This window comes from Ursus americanus, chromosome 1, assembly GCF_024610735.1.
Source record: "Ursus americanus isolate L20-20 chromosome 1, mUrsAme1.1.p, whole genome shotgun sequence".
Lineage (NCBI taxonomy): Eukaryota > Metazoa > Chordata > Mammalia > Carnivora > Ursidae > Ursus > Ursus americanus.
The window spans coordinates 31,722,450-31,742,763 of NC_142127.1; the positions used below are offsets into that span (position 1 = coordinate 31,722,450).

Genomic DNA, 20,314 nt, shown 5'->3' on the forward strand with positions numbered 1-20,314 from the left:
TTTTTTCTTCTTTATTTCTTTATTTTTAAGGGACAACATTACTATTGTTCATTAAACAGCATGATGACTAGTCTGTCAGGGTGTTAATGCTCCTAGAAAGATCATCACCTACTCCTATATACTTCAATAATAATAATTCTTTCACAAAAATCCTATTGTCCTAGTAACTTTTGTTAATTTCTTTCATCTGAAAAATGGAACTAATACTGCCTAATCTGAATGTGTCAGTCAGTTCAGGCTTATACTATAACAGAAGGCCATAGGTAGACTAGGTGGTGTGAACAACAGAAACATATTTTCATGCTTATGGAGATGGGAAAATCGAAGATCAAGGTGCCAGTCAATTCAGTTCCTGGTGAGGACCCTCTATCTGGCTTGCAGAAGGCTGTCTTCTCATATACCCTTACATGGCAGAAAGAGAGAGAGAGAGAGAGAGAGGGAGAGAGATTGGGAGAAAGCAAGCTCTCTGGTATCTCTTCATAGACGGACATTAATTCCATCACGAGCTCCACCTTCATGATCCAACATCTCCCAAAGGCACCATCTTCAAATACCATCACATTGGGGATTAGAATTTTAACATATGAATGGGGGGGCAGGCACAACCATTCACTACATAGCAGAAGGCTACTGTGCAATAAATCTGTGAAAGGGCTTTAGAAACTTTAAAGCGTTGCATCACTGAGAGCGTTGAAACTGTAGGGCATGAATAACGTCGGAGGTACGCTACTACTACTAAAAGGAGCCGAACTTCATTAAGTGTTCATTTCATGTAAGTCATTATATACATTATCTCCTTTAATCTTCAGACATGTCTATAATGGCATTTTCATTATTATTACTAATAGAAAACACCGACAGATAGCTTGATCATACCCAGATCACATTCTTTGGAAAGGACAATAATGCTAACAAATTTCAGACATGTTTGACCAAGCCAAATACAGACAAAATACAAAAACATTAGGAGTGAAAAGACTGTAAAATCACAGGACGGCAGAGATAATAAGAAACTTGAACTGCTTGCTGCTCAGTCATATAATCCATGAATGAACATGAACCAGATGACTTTATAGCTAGATACAAATATGCAAATTCAAGTAGTAGAGGAAGTGGAAAAGAAATGCCAAATGAAAGAGACCACGTTTGTAGCAACTGTTACCTCGGAGGGGGCAAAGGAGATGGAGGTCTATCACTGTGCTCCGTATGCATTAGCAGCGGCTCACTCTCAAGCCTTCTGATCAGGGGCATATGGTCAGATACCAGTTTTTATTTCTAGAACACATACAACAAGTTTGCGCAACATTGTTATGCAAAATTTAGTCTCAGCTTTCTTCTAGGACGGCTACTAAAATTCTGAAAAGCACTATGTGAAATGAGGAATAGAAAAATAATTACAACACAGTCCACAACACCTGAAAACAAAATTAAATCCTCTACTTAGATGCAGCAGGAAAACTTTTACTTCGTTTCAGTCATCTGAATTGAGTTATGTCTATCTGGAATTAGTTCATTTGTAAAAACATTCTTTAGTGAATAGATAAATTCCTTATGATCTGCTAGCATTTGCAGCTTTGGAAAAAAAAATCACTCTGACCTGGGAATAATTATTTAGTATTTATATGTTCTTTTTCTCACACTTGCAGGATGTGCTTTATGATGACTTTATGAGTTTCAGAACAGTTAATTGCATATTTACAAGGTGCTTCAGAAGAATTCCGAGCTCTACTTCTCCATTACAATTACCGTCAACTTCTGGTGTTGTAAGAATAGCTGTTTTTTGCACAGATCTTATATTTTACGTGTTTTCTATCAGCATCCACTGGCTGTTAAAAGCACAAATGAGTAGTACATTTCAGGCAGGGTTTTGGGGTTTGTCTGGGGTGGGGAAGACACTATTTCAGTCAGGTTCATTCAAATAACCCTCTCTGGAAGATAGCTTTTCCACCTTCATGATCTCTAATAAACCAGACTATTAATCAGCCTACAAAAACTAAGCAGCATTAGTGTTCACAAAGGGCCAAAGGATAATCAAACACTGATACTTGAGTGCTGAGAGAAAATATGTATTAAACACTTAAACTCCATGACAGACACTTTACATGTATTTTCTTAGTCCTCATAATAACCTACTACAAAGCATCTATTTTACCTCTATTTTTATGAACAAGAAACCTGAGGCGCAAAAAGGTTAAACAACATGCTCAAGGTCATGTAGTTAATAAGTGGGGGGAATGTGAACCCCCCCCAAGAGTCTAACCCTAAAATCTCTACTTACAGTTCTCTGGTAGTCAGTATAAATCAGAATCACATTACTTCCTTTATCTAATAAATTCCCCCCACCCTACACTGGTCACATGCACGTCTCACTCATCTGAAATGATTACATGGCAAAATTACCACAAGTTCAGATTAGCTTTGAAGACAATGAATGACGTAGAACATTAGGAAAAAATGGTACCAGGTGATGTCAATTGAGGTTCATGAGTTGTGACAGCCAACACAATACCGTACGTGAGGCATTAGCTTACTGGAATGTATATATAAGCTTCCTGGCGCCCAGCCATCCTATATGTTTTCCATTTTGCTCACCTCATTGCAGATGGGCTCGTTTTATTAGGGGAGATGCCTGAGTGTGTAATTAGTAACATGAAAATAGAACATGGCAGCTGTCTAGATTACAGAAGTTCTTATGTGGCCCATGCGTGTGCCCACAGATACACAGAACCCAAGTGTAAAAGCATCAAGACAACGCACACTGCTCAGGAGAAATCTTCCAATTAATAGTACCACCTCTAAAGTAACAGGCAGTTGGGGGGGCCAATGCAGATTTAGCTGCATCGGGTCAGATGCTAATGGAATGACTCCTGTAAAAAAATCAGTCAGGGTCCCAGCACCTTTCAAGTGCATTTATTGATGGCATTTATTTTAATACTGACTCCTCTGGCAGAAGTATTATTTTAAGATGACAAGTAAAAAATACAGCACAAATACAAATGGAATGAGATTGGCATGAAAATAAGCCTTATATTCTAAGTATTTTGGAAGAATTATTCTCATTAGAAAGGAAGAATTTTAAGTTATGCCTTAAGGTCAGCAAATCAAGGCCTTGCCTTCCAGAGACTGTAGAAAGCCCACAGACATTTTATCTTTTATATGTGCGGATATAATTTTAAAAAGTTTTTATTAAGTTTTTTAATTCCAGTATAGTTTACATGAAGTGTTACATTAGTTTTAGGTGTACAATACAGTGATTCAACAATTCTATCCATTACCCAGTGCTCTTTATAAGTGTATGCTTAATCCCCATCCCCAATTCACCCATCCTCCTTCCCCTCTGGTAACCATCAGTTTGCTCTCTGTAGTTGAGAGTCTGTTTCTTGATTTGTCTCTGCCTTGTCTTTTTTCCTTCGTTCATTTGTTTTGTTTCTTAAATTCCACATATGAGTGAAATCATATGGTATTTGTCTTTCTCTGACTGACTGATTTCACTTAGCATTATACTCTCTAGCCCCAGTTGTATTTTTGAGATGTGTGTGGGTATATCGTGTGTAGGTGTGTACAAAAAAAGTCCTCTAAGAGAAGAGAGGAATAAACCTCCTGTCAACCAACTCAGGGAAACTGTAGCATAAATACTACAAAACTAGAGATAATCTGATCAATAATTCTCTGAAATAAGAAAGAGTACATTTCACACTAAAATACACAACACAAACACACCCCCAGAAATGTAGATCTTATTTATAAATTTAGCTTGGACACAATCCAAGAGAGCTGACTTGCTGAAATTAAAAAAACAAAAAACCTGCACTGAGTCAGTCTGGCCTCCATATGCAATCTGTAGCACCATGATGAAAATGACTGCTTCTAAGGTGAAATTGTACATTTGAGGATGACTCTGCAGTCATCTGAATGTGTGGGGATGACTGAGAAGACTTTCCACATTGCAGATACATTTGGCTCAAATTCCCTACTCTGCCTATTACACTGCACACCTTGCTCAGACTGAGTCACCATTGTTTCCTTGTACCTCTCTGCTCCTCCCTGACACCGATCTCTGCAATTCCGTGAGGTCTGACCCAACCCACTGTGAAAGCTCTAGGCTATTGCTATTCCCAGTGCCAGGAAACACCCCGAAGTAGGGCAGCCTAACAATCCTCCTGGCCCCCTGCCTCTAGTATCAGCTCCCTCCAATCCATCTTCTATACTTGCTGCCAGAGTGATGGTTCCAATATGAAAAATCTAACCGTGAAACCTTGGCTTAAAACCCTTAAAGTGCTTCCCTAGTGTCTACAGAGTAAACTGTAAACTCCTTTCCTTGGCATACAAAGAACTTTCAGATCTGGCCACTGCCTAAATGTCAAGTCTCATCTGTCATTTCCTGCCTTGCTCTTTGCAAGCCAGCAATATTGAACTACTTAGAGTTCTCTGAATGCACCAAGCTCTGTGCTGGCACCCTGCCTTTACACATGCTCTCCCTGGAACAGCCTCCCCTGCCTGTGTGCCTGACAGTCATTGCTTCTGCAAGCCTCTGTTAAAATGCTGCCTCTTCTGAGAAGGCTTCCTTGACTCCCCCAAAAAGCCCGCTGTACCACTTCTCTGGTGATCTCATTCGAGTTTACACTTACATTTTTATTAATTTTTTAAAAAGATTTATTTATTTATTTGAGAAAGAGAGAAAGAGCACGAGCGGGAGGGGCACAGGGAGAAACTCAAGCAGACTCTGTGCTGAGTGCTTGACCCCACAACCCTGAGATCATGACCTGAGCCGAAATCCAGAGTCAGACACTTAACTGATTGAGCCACCCACGCACCCCTGCACTTATATTTTTTAAGGAAGCATCCTGTTGTTTGATGGCATCTCTCTCTCACTTCTGTTTAAGTTACATGAGGGTAGGGACTCATCTTCCATTTTTTATCCCCAAATCCTGAATACTGCAGGTACAGAGTGAGGCTCAATGTACATTGTTGAATGAATGAAAGTGACATAGATCTCTCCTCAAATGAACGAAAGAACAGTTCAATAAAGAGAAACAATTCAGACTTTTTAAGGACTTGATTTGGATACACAAGGCAATGCTTCCAGTGGTCTAGTTGGGCCAGTTTCCTGTGCTCTGCTTAGTAACCTAACTCTCCAGAAAGTGCATTTTATAAATGGCAGCCCCATGCTAACTACTTCACAGACATTTCTTTGCAGTGAAGCTTTTGAGGGGATATTATCCAGTCTGTTCAGAAGCAACTGATAAAGTTACCTCGAACTGACCACCAAAACCCACTAATGCATACCCATTCTCTGTGAGATCCCCACTATCCGTTACCTCGGCAATGAACGGGAGGCAGTATAGCACAGTGGTTAAAAGTACATACTCCAGGCATTTTGACGGGATCTGACTCTGCCTCTTTTTAAGCCTCTGTATGAATCTGTAAATGAGGGATGCTAATAGTACCAGCCTCAGAGCATTGTTGTGAAGATTAAATGAAGTATATTTATGTAATAATTGCTTGGAAAAATGTTTGTCAAATAATAACCTATTACAGTGTGGTTATTATTATTATTATTATTATATTTTAAAAACCTACCCTATTCATCCTGACCTTTGTACAATCAGGCCATAGCAGGCCTGCTTGGCATTGTCATGAAGACCTTAAACAAGTCCAACCTCCCCTCACCCCCAACGCTGAAAGTAACAGATAAGTATCAGCCACAGACCCCCAAAGCTCCATGCAATAATTGCTCGGGACAAAAGAAGAAAACTGGCTCCTGTGCAGCTAATCTACTTGTCAACAGATGAACAGATCATGAGGGATCTGACAACGATGAATAAGCTTAAGTCACCCATGAGACCAGCATCCCCATCCTCTCCTGAACACTTGCCTGCCATGCTGGAAGAGGCTCCAGCCCAGAGATTTGAAGCTTGGAGAGAAGACGGGAAACTGTGCTGTGATGAAAGATGGTACCACAAGAGCCATCTATCTGGAATCAAAGCACAGCCAGAAAGTGAGCTGGGGGATCAGCTCTGTCGGAGCCAATGAGATCTGGGTCAGGAAGACAAGTGCAGCACCAAGATGAGGATGTGCTTGGGCCAGCTTCAGTGTTGGCTCTTTGTGATCTGCTGGAGATCAGTGGCTTGACTTTCTACAGTGTTCTTCCCCTGACCTTTGTTTTTTTTGTTTTCTTTTTAGACTGGTTTTTGGTTTTGTTTTCTTCCAAACAGAAAGTTTTTAACCTGGGAAAAACAACAACAACAAAACTCTGGGTCTCAACAAGCTGCTACTCTGATCTGAGTTCTGTCTGGCCTTAAAGTCTTAGATCTTCAGCTAGAACTGGATCTGGCCACTGGCCCTTTGGGATTGGTGCTTGTGTTGTGTCTTCTTAGAAATCTAAAACTTTGTTCACAGACTCCGCTATGGCTTGCCCTCTGGCTCTCCAAATCCATGTTACCCCAGGGAGAATTCTCAACAGTGGTTACTCAGACCTCAGCCAGGAAAGTCCTACCATGGTGACCATGCCCTCACCCACCAAAGACTTGAGGAAAAGGGGATGATTCTGACCGTGCAGGTAGCAACTGACTCACAAATAGAGTGAAGCATGGCCTCTTGCAGATGACCTAGTATAACTTGTAATCACAACCAACTTCAGAGTTGGCATTTGCTTAGAAAAAAAAATAAAAACAAAATAAAAACCCTCCAGGGAGGCCTAGAGAGGGACGCGTTTCTTTAAATACTGTAAGTACTGGGCAAAAATGGCTGTTTCTTTTGTATTTTCTCCGGGTGAGATTTTTTGGGCTTTTCCTCACTCCGGGAGTGGTAAAAAACTTGAGAATATGGGTGAGATTTTCTGGGCTTTTCCTCACTCCGGGAGTGGTAAAAAACTTGAGAATATGGTCCTAGGAGAAAGTTTCAAAGTGGCAAAAATTTTTAAATGGTATCAGTTCTGTGGTAGCCTACACCTTCAGGCAGATGTTCAAAAGGAATTCGTGTGTCCAAGCCTAGCTCACCAAGGATCCAAGTCCTATAACTATAATGAAAGTATACATTGCACTGTCTACTCTGGGAACCTTCCATGAACCTGCCACAGTGGTAGGTCTCATCAAGAATTTGAGGGTTTTGAATTTCAGACAACACAATTTTTAGACACTGCTGTTGTTTGGAAGTTTGGAGTTTCACCTATTTGGCCCATAAGAAGTCTGTTCAGAAAATCACCTCATTTCCTGAGATGATAAAACCTCATGACTGGAAACTACCTTAAAGGTATACTATTGGATACAGGTCCAATTGCTCTGTTGGCTGCTGCCACTAGCGTTAGCATTACAAGTTTAGGCTGCATTATTTCACATTGTTCTTAAAGATCTTCATATAGGCTCTCTTGGACAGTGTGCCAAGGCGTAGGTATTCAGTTAGCATCGTGGGGGCCAATATAAATATATCCAGGAAAGAAGACCCACTTTAAGTTACAAATCTATAAATTCCGTTATGTTCCAGACTGTGTATACCAGTTTCACATTTAATATTTTACACTCCTTTTAGAATTCTGTGTCTGAGCTCCTAAAGCCATTCTCCTGTTAAAATGTTTTCTTTTGTTAGTGCCTTGAAAATAATGACCTAAACATGTTTCATTCTGAGTTTATCCATAATCTTCTAGTGTTTTGCCAAGGGACTAGCCTTCTGGACACTAGATGAGGGTTTTGTCCATAATTCATTCCACCTCATTCTATCATATACTTAGGTTCAAATAATTTCCAAGTATTGGGATTCCTCCTGGATGAATCTAAAATCCAGTCATAAAACCTAGATGCCTGGAAAATTTGAGTAGAAGTGAGAATTATAACCTAGCAATACCCTACATCTTCATTATTGCATACTATTATCTCTCATACAAATTGGCTCAGCATGTACACATCCATTCTAAAATGACTCATATAAATGTGATAAGGACAGGTGGTAATCTAATTAAAATTTAGAAATGAATTGGCTGGATATTAGATTGTACCTCATAACGGACAGGGGAAACACAGAAGAAAGATTCAGCTGAACGTTAACTAAAAATGAAAAGGCTTCAGAAGATTACAATCATCCAATGTTCTGACTTGGTCATAATTAAATTGGAAGTAGACAGTCAATAACCTTTTTGGTTTCTTCAGGGAATGTTTTTTTTCCAAAAGGATTCTTGGCCAAAGTTCCTAATGTTTTTTCCTAAGGCCAGTCTCATTGCTAATTTTATACAAATAAATTTGTGAAAACTTAGTCTTTCAATTCTGAAAATTAATATGAGTTTATAAAAGGACAACTGTTTACACAGATTCTCCATGAAGAGCTACCTCCTGGACAGGTTATTTACATGGAACAATTGAAGACATCAAAAAGAATTCAGCCATTTTACCATTAAATATAGCTATCCTATTAATAACAAAGCTACTGGAATTGTCTATTCATAAAAGGCACATTTCTGTATACCTCTTTACATAAAATCAAAATATAAAAGGTCATAGATGAATTATCTGCCCACTCGCTTGGAGTTAGAACCATCTTGTTTTTCTAAACTGTTATAGCCAAGACTGAAAGTCCCTTCCATAAGAGACAAATCATGATGACACAGAAGATAAAATATTTGGAGGCAATCCAGTTTGACCAAGCAACCAATGGCAGCTAAATTCCTGTGAGGGTCTGATTTAAAATGAGGCTGAACACAGAAATCCCAATCACCTTGTGAATGTCTTCACCTGTTTGCTTTAAATATAATTCAAATGAACATATCCCCAAAAGAATCCTTTATTCTCCCTTCCCCCTATTTTGTATATATTTTGTACCTAACTTGCCCTTCTAATTCAGTTATAAAGATGTTACCAACTCAACACCCATGGGAATCTAGCATACAAGAAAAGTGCACTTCTAGTCAGCAAGAAAATATAAGTTATTCAATAAATGGTATCAAAATAACAAGCCATTTGGAGTAAAAAGAAAAAGTTGGATATCGACTCCATTCTTTAAATTACTTTTCAAAGTAATTGTTGAAAAAGAAAACCAAAGCTGGGGTCATCACAATGCCTGACTTCAAGCTATATTACAAAGCTGTGATCACCAAGACAGCATGGTATTGGCACAAAAACAGACACATGGATCAATGGAACAGAAAGAGACCCCAGAAATGGACCCTCAACTCTATGGTCAACTAATCTTTGACAAATCAGGAAAGAATATCCAATGGAGAAAAGACAGTCTCTTCAATAAATGTTGCTGGGAAAATTGGACAGCCACATGCAGAAGGATGAAACTGGACCATTCTCTTACACCATACACAAAGATAAACTCAAAATGGATGAAAGACCTCCATGTGAGACAGGAATCCATCAAAATCATAGAGGAAAACATAGGCAGTACCCTCTTCGACATTGGCCACAGCTACCTCTTTCAAGACATGTCTATAAGGGCAAGGGAAACAAAAGCAAAAATGAACTTTTGGGACTTCATCAAGATAAAATGTTTTTGCACAGTAAAGGAAACAGTCAACAAAACTAAGCGGCAACCCACGGAATGGGAGAAGATATTTGCAAATGACATCATGGATAAAGGGCTGGTATCCAAGATCTATAAAGAACTTCTCAAACTCAACATCCAAAAAAAAAAAAAAAAACAACAAATAATCCAGTCAAGAAATGGGAAGAAGACATGAACAGACACTTCTCCAAAGAAGACATACAAATGGCTAACAGACACATGAAAAAAATGTTCAACATCACTAGCTAACAGGGAAATACAAATCAAAACCACAATGAGATACCATCTTACACCAGTTAGAATGGCTAAAATTAACAAGACAGGAAACAACAAATGTTGGCAAGGATGTGGAGAAAGGGGAACCCTCTTATACTGTTGGTGGGAATGCAAGCTGGAACAGCCACTCTGGAAAACAGAGATTTCTCAAAAAGTTGAAAATAGAGCTACCCTACGACCCAGCAATTGCACTACTAGGTATTCACCCCAAAGATACAGATGTAGCGAAAAGAAGGGACACATGCACCCCAACATTTATAGCAGCAGTGTCCACAATAGCCAAACTGTGGAAGGAGCCAAGATACCCTTCAACAGATGAATGGATAAGGAAGATGTGGTTCATATATACAACTCAGCCATCAGAAAGGATGAATACCCACTATTTGCATCGACGTGGATAGAACTGGAGGGTATTATGCTAAGTGAAATAAGTCAGTCAGAGAAAAACAATTATCATATGGTTTCACTCATATGTGGAACATAAGGAATAACAGTGTGAAGGACCACAGGGGAAGGGAGGGAAAGCTGAATGGGAAGAAATCAGAGAGGGAGACAAACCATGAGAGACTTGTGACTCTGGGAAACAAACTGAGGGTTGCTCTAGGGGAGGTCGGTGGGGGGATGGGGTAACTGGGTGATGGGTATTAAGGAGGGCACACGTGGTGGTGAGCACTGGGTGTTATATGCAACTAATGAATCATTGAACACTACATCAAAAGCTAATGATGTACTATATGCTGGCTAATTGAATATAATAATAAAAATAATAATAAAAATTAAAAAAAAATAAATTACTTTTCAAAAGCTAAAAAGGATGAAAAAGAAACCATGGATGATTTCTTGTTACCATAGAATGGAAAAGGTCTTTATATTAAAGATGCTCAACTCAAACTGTATTAAATTTTTCATGATCAAGAGTGACACGCAACTGAAAAAATAAAATGCAGCACATTTAAAATAATGATTATTTTTAATCTTTAAATCTTTAACATATAAAGAGTTTTGACCTATAAGCCATAGGAAAATAAATAGGCAAACATCATGAATAAAACTATATACACACTCACACATACACACCAAGAAGTGGATTATTAACATAAAAACATGCTGGGACACCCTTAAAATTAGGTGGATGCAAATTAAAATGAAAAAAGGATACTACTACTTTTTACTTAATAGTCTACTAACTCAGTCTAAAAACTATAGTTTTTAGAAATCAGGGCCGCCTTGTTTTCCAGATTGCACACCCCCAGGAGCCACCATTTACATAGGATTGTATGTTGAATATTAGGAAAGCCACAGAGAAAACAGGCCACCTCAAACACTCACTATTAATGACATCATAAATGATGTTAGACATTAGTTAATGTCTTAGTTAAGACATTAACGTCTTAACTGCTTCAACCTTAGAACCTAGAAAACATTTCCTCTCTAGGAGATTGTCTTACTTGTCTTGTAGCCACTGAGGACAGCCTTGCAGTCTATGCACTGCCATCCCCACAAGAAATAGGTAAATAAGTGGCTCCTGATTTGGATATCTTCCCACACATACATGTGTGCAAGGATACATGCAAGGATGTTCACTGCTTCAAAATTTGGAATAACCAAAAAACTGAGGACAAAATATGTCCTCCAACAAAGAGCTTGTTTCAATTCCTTATAGTACAAGCACTGAATAGAGTAAGATGCAGCCATTAAAGGAATGACGTCATAATTCTCTGTACAAGCCGATTGAGGAGAGAACTCTCAGGTATATTTTTAATGAAAAAAATCAAAATTCAGAGCAGTGCAAATAGATGCTCTGATTTATATTTTTGGAGTATGTGTGCATTATATGTTTAAGAATATATAAACATTAAAGAAGCAAAGAACTTTTTCAGAAAAAAAGCATAAGGAATATACTAACCATGGTTGCCATTAAGAAACTCAGAGTCTTAAGTGGGAAAGAGTAATTATTTATCAATGTATTTGTTTTTGTGTTCTTTAAAAGTGTTTTCAGTACATGTACTACCTTTCAACAAAATAAATAACTTCATAAAAAACAAATTCAATTTCCACCATTCAAATTGAAAAAAAAATGATAAAAGATTAGTAATAATAGGGGGTCTTAAAGAAATTACAGAAGAGGTAAGGTACATTCTACAGTTACCTCACTGAACCTGATTATCCTTCCAGAGAACATCAAGGCACCATTCCCAACAGCATAGGCACAGTTAGCAAGGGAGGGCCAGATGTGACATTCCTGAAGCAAATGTTTCCATATAGTTCGGTCTTCCATAATTCCAAAATCACAAATCACTTGGATTTAGAATTTATATATATAAAATCATTCTTCCGTTATTTGCAAACTTTGGGCCATAAAACATTTTTTAGAACACAAAATAAGGAAGTGAATGCTTCTTTTTCTATTCTGATATTTATAGAACACCCATAAAGTTTCTTGGATATTTAAGAGATTCTATTAAATATCTATTAAATATTGGTTGATGTATTAAGTACTTTGTGCTGTCGGAATAAAGCAATGCTGAAGACCTCTTTGGAGGTCTCCTTAACCCTCCTAAAGTAAAGACTCTTCTTCATTTATGTAATTATGATGTCATCCACTCATAAGTGTATTTATTAATAATAAGAATAGAAGAATAGGTAGGTAGATAAGTACTAGGTGAGTGAATGGATGGATGCATAAATTTCATACCAATGAAAAAACTTTACCAAATGGGATCATACTCTCACCAATTTTAATTAAAATATTATTTTATTCCTTTTATTTTTTTCAATTTATCATCAACAAATAAAAGAGAGTAAAAGAATTGCTGAACTTTAAATAAATTTTTAACAACCCATATATTATTTCTTAAAATGCTATCTAAAGTACAAGAAAAGATAAAATGATAAAGAATACTTAACGTATTGCTACTGGTTTTTTTTTTTTTTTCAAACTGCATTTTCCCACTTTGGATATCAACATCTTCTGACTCTGATATTAAAATTAGAAATTTGGCATACTTAGTCTTTTTCACATGCATCTTCCGGATTTTTTCAAACGTCTTATTATTTTACATTGTCAAGATTAGGAACATCATTATTCTTCAAACTTATTTCCAGCAGTTATTTTGTCCTTGCATAATATGTAAGTAGATGTTGTGCTTACCTCTTATCTTCATTTCTGAGTAACTACATTTGATATATCCTTCATTGTCTTTCATTTATCCAATAGTGTTTCTCTAAGGGCACAGAGATCCCACATTTCCTCAGGGCTCAGATTAAGGTATGTTTCTCTGAAGGACAGTATAGCCAGAATATAACATATTTCTATCACATATTTTTTCCTCACAGTTTTATAAATAATTCTATCTTTTGGCAAGTCTGAAGTCAATTAGATCTTTCCTCTCCTTTAAATGACACCTTTTATTTCTGCTGAGATGCCCTGAGTCTCTCCTAATCTTTGCAGTTCAAAAATTTTTACCACAATGATATCTTGGTTTTGATCGATTTGTGTGAATTTTCCTGTTCCTATTATATTCTTTAACCCTCACTTCTAAACTTCCTTCATTTCAGGAAAGTTTTCTGGTACTTTTACCCTTAAATATTTTAAAAATAGTTTACGTTTCTTCCAAGTATCTGTAGATTATACAGGCTTCATTTTGTTAGATAACTATTACCTGCTTTCCAGTCTCTTAATCACTTTTTCAACTGTTTTTAATTTAATTTTTTTTACATTTGCTCAATCCTATCCCCCTCACTCATAGCTAGATCCTCACCTCCTAACTGTTGTTCTTCAAATCTGGCCTCTTCTCAGTCTCTCCGTGAGTTAACTCCTCCGTGTTGGGGTAGTTGCTTCCTGTACTCTGTCTAGTTTTTAGTTGTGATTGTGAGACAGTTTGGGTGTGATGGGCTTCCTCAAGCTTGGCCAGCACTGGAGTATGGCGATGTTCTGAAACTACAGAAGACCATTTGTCAAAACATTTCCTCTCTTTCCTATGATAATTACTTACATGATCTCAGTGTACTTTTCTGTTTCATTTCTCTTCATTTCTCTTCCCCTCAAGTTTCTGCATATAGGTCATTTTTTCCCCCTGCCTGCTAATCATGTTTGAATGATAGCAACACCAGGTTAGTGCTAAAAAATAATATGGTAAGATCAGTAGAGGGAGTTAGGGAAAACTGTAATTTTCATTCAACTTTTTTATCTCAAAGGATTTCTGTACCAAAACATTCCATATTCAGAGACAGATATACTGTATCATGCACCTAGAATAACAGGTGCTCAGTAAGTAGAAATAATAATTTTTCCCATTTAGAGAGCACTTTCTATATACTGGCCGTTATGTTAAGCACTTTCTATATTTATTTTCATTTACTCCATACAACAAACCTGTAAGCTAAGTACTTTCATCCCCATTTACAGAATAAAGAACTAAGGCTTGTAGCTGCGTTAAAATTGGTCTATGGTGCCAGCCAGTTAAGGGGCAGAGCCAGGACATCAACCCAGATCTTCTCAATACCAATTACTTGCTCCTGAATACTCCTTCCAAATATGCCTCTGGCTTCTTCTTATCTTTGTTCAGAATTTGACAACAGAAGGACACTAGGAACTCTCTGCGGATCCACTTTGTTAAAAAGAAATATACCACAGTTTCTGGAAAGGAAAAGAATCACTTTTGACTAGGAATTCTGAAAACACTCAGTATTTTTATTAAGCTTAATCACTTTCTCTGGGAAGCTTTCATTGACACCAAACTTCAGTTCTACCTAAGGTAAGCCTCGCTCTTTTATACTCTTATCTTGTTCTGTATTTCTATCTTGTGGTATTTCTCAGTAAGAATCAGTTAAATTTAAGGACTAAATTGATCTGTTTAATGTCAGTCTTTCTGAGAGGGGGCTTGTCTTGTCCTCACAGTATTTCCTCTACCCAGCAGACTTTCTCTTCCCACAGCAGCTCCTAGGTTTATGTTAATTGAATTAATGAATCATTTAAAATGTCATCAGCTGCAAAAACAAACAAACAAAACCCACATAAAACAAACAAAACCCAGAAAGTATGAAGGAAATTGGCTTACCCAGTCTATAATTTAATATTCTAAGAAGGCAGGATACAGGGCAGCCTCAGACCTGTTACGTTAGGACTCCCATGCCACTTCAAAATTATCTTGTTCTTTCTTCCATAATTTGTTGGCCTTAGCTTGAGGCTGATAGTAATATACCTACTATATTTCAGAGGTGACAATGTCCAGAGGCAGAAAAAGTGCTGTGTCTTCAATGTTTATCTCTCAGGAGTTAGAAATACTTCCCCCAAGCCCTTCATGGTCTTCCCCTCGACTCTTATTGGCTGGAACTAGGACATATGCCTAGCTCTAAATAGATCAGTAGTGGGAGTAATGGGACTATCCTTGGCTTTGATAAATCAGATTTTGCCCCTGGTAGGTGAATGGCCACCAGCTCCAGAGAAGGAGGAATAGTGGTAGGGATGGGTCAAAGAAACGTGAAATTTGTTGTCCATTTGTACTCTACATGACTGGCAATGGTGGGAATATTTAGAATTTTGAGTTAAGTGGAGTCAACACTGAAGCCCTGTGGGAGAGTTCTGTGGATTCAGGGCACCAACAGAAATTTTTAAAAAGTTCTTGGGGATTTGCAAAACAGTATTTAATTATTTATGGAATTCAAATAAACTAAAGTTTAATGATTTCACTGAAATCTTTAGAGAATCTTCAAAGACTAGAGTCTAGCAATTATTGCCGCCAATAATTAGCTAAAAGCATTGGGAAAGCCCACTGATTCTGACCTCTTCAGAATTATCTTAAATATAAGTGCCCTATCGACAGAGCTTCAGCTGACTGAGGTAAAAACTCACTTTGTGTTCTATTTCATCTGGTAAACTAGATCCTTATTCTAGGGCAGGGAAAACGGTAGGCCCAACAACTGTTGTATGTTGACTAATGAGTGATGCTGTTGGTGTGGCATTTGGAGATGTTACGGTTTGAATTGTGCCCACCCCAACCCCACATTGAAGTCTCAACCCCAAACTGTGACTCTGACTATGTTTGGAGATGGGGTGATTAATGCAGAAGCAGGCACCTGGTTTGAGAACTCCAGTGATTGGGGTTGAAAACCAGGTTCAAAAACAGTAGAAGAGAAAGAATATTAAGTAATGACCTAAGAAAGTGACCCAAGGTTGACTGGACAAAACATTCTCATAGGATGATGGACATCAGAGTCTCCTGAGCAGCTTGTTCACACACTCATGCCTGGACCTCACTTCCAGAGATTCTGAAGTGGCTGTTTCATGGCTAGCCTGGACACTTAGATTCTTAAAGAACTCAGTGTGGGATTATAATGCGCATCCATTATTTGAAATAACTGGATTACAAGGATGGAAAGCTAAAGGCAAGCAGATTATTACCAGACAGGCAGGTGTATGGGTATGTGCCTACGTGTTGAGAGAGGAACAGAGCAGCAGAAAGGCCTTTGCTAAGCAGAATAACTTCAATATATGCTTCTCTGCTGAGAAGGGGAATAAGTTTTGTTTGAACAAAGGAAACTGAAGAGGATTCAAACTGTGCTAAATATCTGTATGTAGAAAAGTTGGCTGCAGGGTTTCTTAGGGAAGTCAAAGGAAATACTAATTGTATCACCATGGCAACAGTGTGCCTAATTCTGCCTCTTCCTTACATTGGCCCCCGATGTTCAAATCCTTATATGTTCCCCGTATAAATAAGCACGGACCTCACTATGAAATAAAAGCCATGCTTTCCTTTCTCTCCTATTCTATTGAAATCTGTGTAGAATATCTTCCAGGTTCAAAATCAAAACCTTTTTTCTAAACAAGAGCTAATGATCAGGTGAATTGAATCTACCTCTGGTGGCACAGTCTTACAAGAAACCCTTTGTCCCTGAAGGGTGATAATGTTGCATGGTGTATAGTAGGCTGAAAATATGCTGTCCCAACATCTGTCCACTTCCTAATTCCTAACCTACGAATATTACCTTATACGACAAAAAAAGAAGAAAAAAATCTGTAACTTTATATGGCAAAAGATGTGATTAAGATTATTGAAAGTTGGGGCGGCACCTGGGTGGCTCAGTCATTAAGCGTCTGCCTTCGGCTTAGGGAGTGATCCTAGGGTCCTGGGATCGAGCCCCACATCAGGCTCCCTGCTCCACTGGGAGCCTGCTTCTTCCTCTCCCACTCCCCCTGCTTGTGTTCCCTCTCTCGCTGGCTGTCTCTCTCTTTCTGTCAAATAAATAAATAAAATCTTTTTAAAAAAAGAATATTGAAAGGTGGAACTTACCTTATTATATCTAGGAGGGCCCTAAATGCCATCACAACGTCCTTATAAGAGAGAAGCAGAAAAAAAACATCCACAGACGCACGAAGGAGGAGTAGGGTATATGAACACAGAGGCAGAGATGGGAGTGATGTGGTCACGAGTAAAGAATGTCAACAGCCATCAGAAGCTGGAAAAAATAAATGACGGATTCTCCCCTAGAGCCTCTATAGGGAAGGTGCTCCTGCTGTTCCTTGATTTTGGATTGCTAAACTTCAGAACTGCAAGAGAATAAATTCCTATAGTTTAAAGCCACCCAGTTTGTGGTAATTTCTTGTAGCAACTCCAGGAAACTAGTATAGATTTTGGTAACAGAAGGCACAGGGCCTACTGTAACAATAATTAGAAATTTGAAAGTGTTTTGGAATTGGATAATGGGTAAAGATGGAAGATGATGAGTGCATGACGGAAAAATTCTAAGTTGACTTCAACAGGCTGTTGGTAGAAATACGGACATTAAAGATACTGCTTGCGAGGGCTCAGAAGGAAGTAAGAGGCACAAGAGAGAAAGTTTCTCCATATCGCCATGAACAGAATTTGGTAGAAATATGGACATTAAAGGCACTGCTGGCAAGGATTCAGAAGATGAGGAGTACATTACTGAAAAGAGGGGTAAAAATGATCCCTATTACACAGTTCCATAAAACTTGGCTGAATAGCATCCTACAGTTAATGGAAAGCAGAATTTATAAGTGATAAACTTGGATATCCAAACAACATGTTGAAGATGTGGTCTGGTTTCTTCTTGCTACTTATAGTAAAATTAGAGAGGAAATAGATAAATTAAGGGGAAAAACTATTTAGCAGAAATGAACCAGCACTTGATGATTTGAGAAATTCTCAGCCTATCCTGAATACAAATGATGTCAAAATTGGGAAATTCATTTGTTAGAAAAATATGCTCTGGAGAGAAGCCTAAAGATGTAGCTGGACAACCTTTAGCTGAAGAGATTAGGTGCCTGACTCATGGATCCAATCAATCATGGCAGGGAAGCCAGGCATCAAGATGGGATTACCCAAGAAAGATCTGTGGAAGGCCCTCTTGTCTAATGGTATGAATACCTGTAACATACACTAAAGACCCAACAAAGCTTTTGAGAAGATTATATCAGGAGAAATTCTGAGGTTGGCCTGAAAGAGACAGAGATATGACAACATGAAAGAAGGCTGCTGGACTCTAAAATTCTACAAGCAGAAAACAAGCTGATCAAACTAGGCAGCCGCAAACGTGATACCCTTCAAGAAAAAGGAAGAACCACTCAAAGGATGGAGCCACAGGTGCAGAAGCCTACCAAGTTGTGCTACCAGGGATTATTCCCGGGCCTTGAAACCTAGAAAAATTTGCCCTTCAGGACTTTGAACTACTTAGAAGTTTATTCCTTCCATTTTGTCCCTTTTGGAATGAACATGTGTATAGCTGTTACACCTGTCCCACTATCATAGTTTAGAAACAGATTGTTTTCTAGTTTCACACATACATGGAGAGAAATTTTGCCCCAGGATGAATAATATCCAGATTCTTACCTAAATCTGGTCTAGGTGATTTTGATGGTGAGACTGAGATTTAGATGAGATTTGGGGCTTGAGTGGATGGTGAAATGGATTGCAACTTTTGATATTAGAATGGAGTACCTATATTTTACATGTGGGATGAATGTGAATCTTTGGGGGCCAGAACTGTAGTAAGCTGAAAAATGATTCCCTGAAGATGTGTTTACTTCCTGATCCCTGAACCTATGAATGTGACCTTACATGGCAAAACAGTGAACACTATATTTTATGGGGGAAAAAAATGTGATGAAGTTAAGGGTCCTGAGAGGAGAACCTCGCCCTAGATTATCTAGGTGGGCTCTAATGCCATCACGAGTGTTCTTATAAGAGAATTTAGGGGGCTTTGGGCAAAAGTCTGCCTCCTCCCACCTGCTTTTCCTCCCCAGGCTACGAAACTCCACTATCTGCTTTGAGATAATCAGATAACCTTTCACATTTTCCAGTTCTGTAATGTTAGCCACCTGAGGAAACCTTGCACTCCCAACTCACCTGTGAGTCCCCAGAATCAAATCTATGCCAGGCTCTGTATACCTTCCTACCCAACTTTCCAACCCTTGAAACCCTTCCAGTGCTTTCTGGAGAACTTTCACTTTAGTGATCAATAAAACCCTCATCCTCAAATTCTTCCGAAGGTCCTCTTCACCTCCTTGCTCTAACAGAGATCTGGCTCCCATTGAGGACTCTCTCTTTGATCCCCTAAAGTGATAGCTGTTTTCTCTCCTATCTGCTTATACCATGGGCCTGGGAAGTGGGTAGTATATTATTTTTCTCCTCATTCTGCTTCCAGATCATTCTTCTTCCAATCTTCCTTTAAAACCCCAACTTTGCATCCAACGTCATCAAACTCTACCACTCACCACCTCACAGATTATCCCCCTCATTTCTGATGACTTCAGCTGCTGGCTCACTATTAGACTTCAAATACTACATACATTTTGGTATTTTCAGTACCTGTATTCCAACATTCTAGACTTTCAGATCATTTACCTCTTGTCTGCAATGTCCAGGAAGGTATACTTTTCCTCTACACAACTTCAGCGGCTCACTCCCATGCTCATACCTATGCTCTGTTGTAACCAACAACTAACTGCAACCCCTCTATCAACTCAGTTTCAACACTCCAATTTCTTAATGCATTCATCTAATTTCCTTCTGCCTTATTATTGTGCCCTGACTCCAGTAATCCTTCAACCCTTCTGGGACCTCCAATCCAATGATTCCAATTCCTTTTCATAGTACCTCACCCCTTCGGTTTGATACATGTTCTTTGGCTTTCAGATGGCATGTGCAGTCTTCTTTGCTCATGCCGTCTCATCTCCCCAGTCTCTTATTATTGGAACCTTAGAACTCAACCCTTGTAGCTCTTTCTTCTCTACCCTTGCATGCTTGGCTGCCTTCCCACAGATGCCTCATAAGGCCTTTCCTCTGTGCTTATGTGGAAAGAGAAAGATCTCTGGTGTTTCTTCCTCTTCTGATAAGCACACCAATCCTATGGGATTAGCATCTCACATTTATGACGTGATTTAATCTTCATTACCTCCCTAAAGATCCTAGTTTCTCCGAATGCAATCACATTGAGGACTGGGACTTCAATATAAATTTTGGAGGGGATGAATTTAGTCCATACCATTGTCCAATAGGAGAGGCTAGTGCTTGAAGAAACT

The 20,314-nt window shown here is 38.6% G+C and overlaps 1 long non-coding RNA gene across 1 annotated transcript in view; it reads right to left on the reverse strand.

The window, feature by feature from the left end:
- Positions 1 to 6,822: 6,822 nt before the first annotated feature.
- The window catches only part of LOC148110729 (uncharacterized), a 104,899-nt gene continuing 91,407 nt past the window's right edge, over positions 6,823 to 20,314 (reverse strand). Inside the window, exon 2 of the long non-coding RNA XR_015723760.1 lies at positions 6,823 to 13,711. This is a non-coding gene — a long non-coding RNA (uncharacterized LOC148110729). The remainder of the gene's footprint in view (positions 13,712 to 20,314) is intronic.